This window comes from Penaeus monodon, chromosome 24, assembly GCF_015228065.2.
Source record: "Penaeus monodon isolate SGIC_2016 chromosome 24, NSTDA_Pmon_1, whole genome shotgun sequence".
In the NCBI taxonomy this organism is placed as follows: Eukaryota; Metazoa; Arthropoda; class Malacostraca; order Decapoda; family Penaeidae; genus Penaeus; species Penaeus monodon.
In genome coordinates, this window is record NC_051409.1 from 30017607 (window position 1) to 30018015 (window position 409).

Below are 409 nucleotides of genomic sequence, written 5' to 3' on the forward strand. Positions count from 1 at the left end.
CAAATCAGACGCAATTCCCTCATATATCTTTAACACTGCAAATTATCATACCGACGCGTGGCGAGCATATCAACAAAAAGGATGCCCACTCACCTCCACACACACACACACATCCATCTCCCACCGACCCTCTGGCTGGTGACTTCCCATCACGCCATGACTCGGCGCCTGTTCAAAATTGTCGGTCCTTCTCACCTTCGTCAACGCTGGAGCAATAAGGCGAAAGCATGACTTGAAGCGAGGGGATACATGCTTGTACGGCATGTCAGCTGTTCATACGTGCCATGCAGTGTCATGGGGGACACGCAGTGTTGGTTTGAAAGGAAATGATACGAATGAAAATCTAGGATTGTATTAATCTTTGTCATTAAGAGGGAGTCAGATATACAAACACACACCAGCAAACATG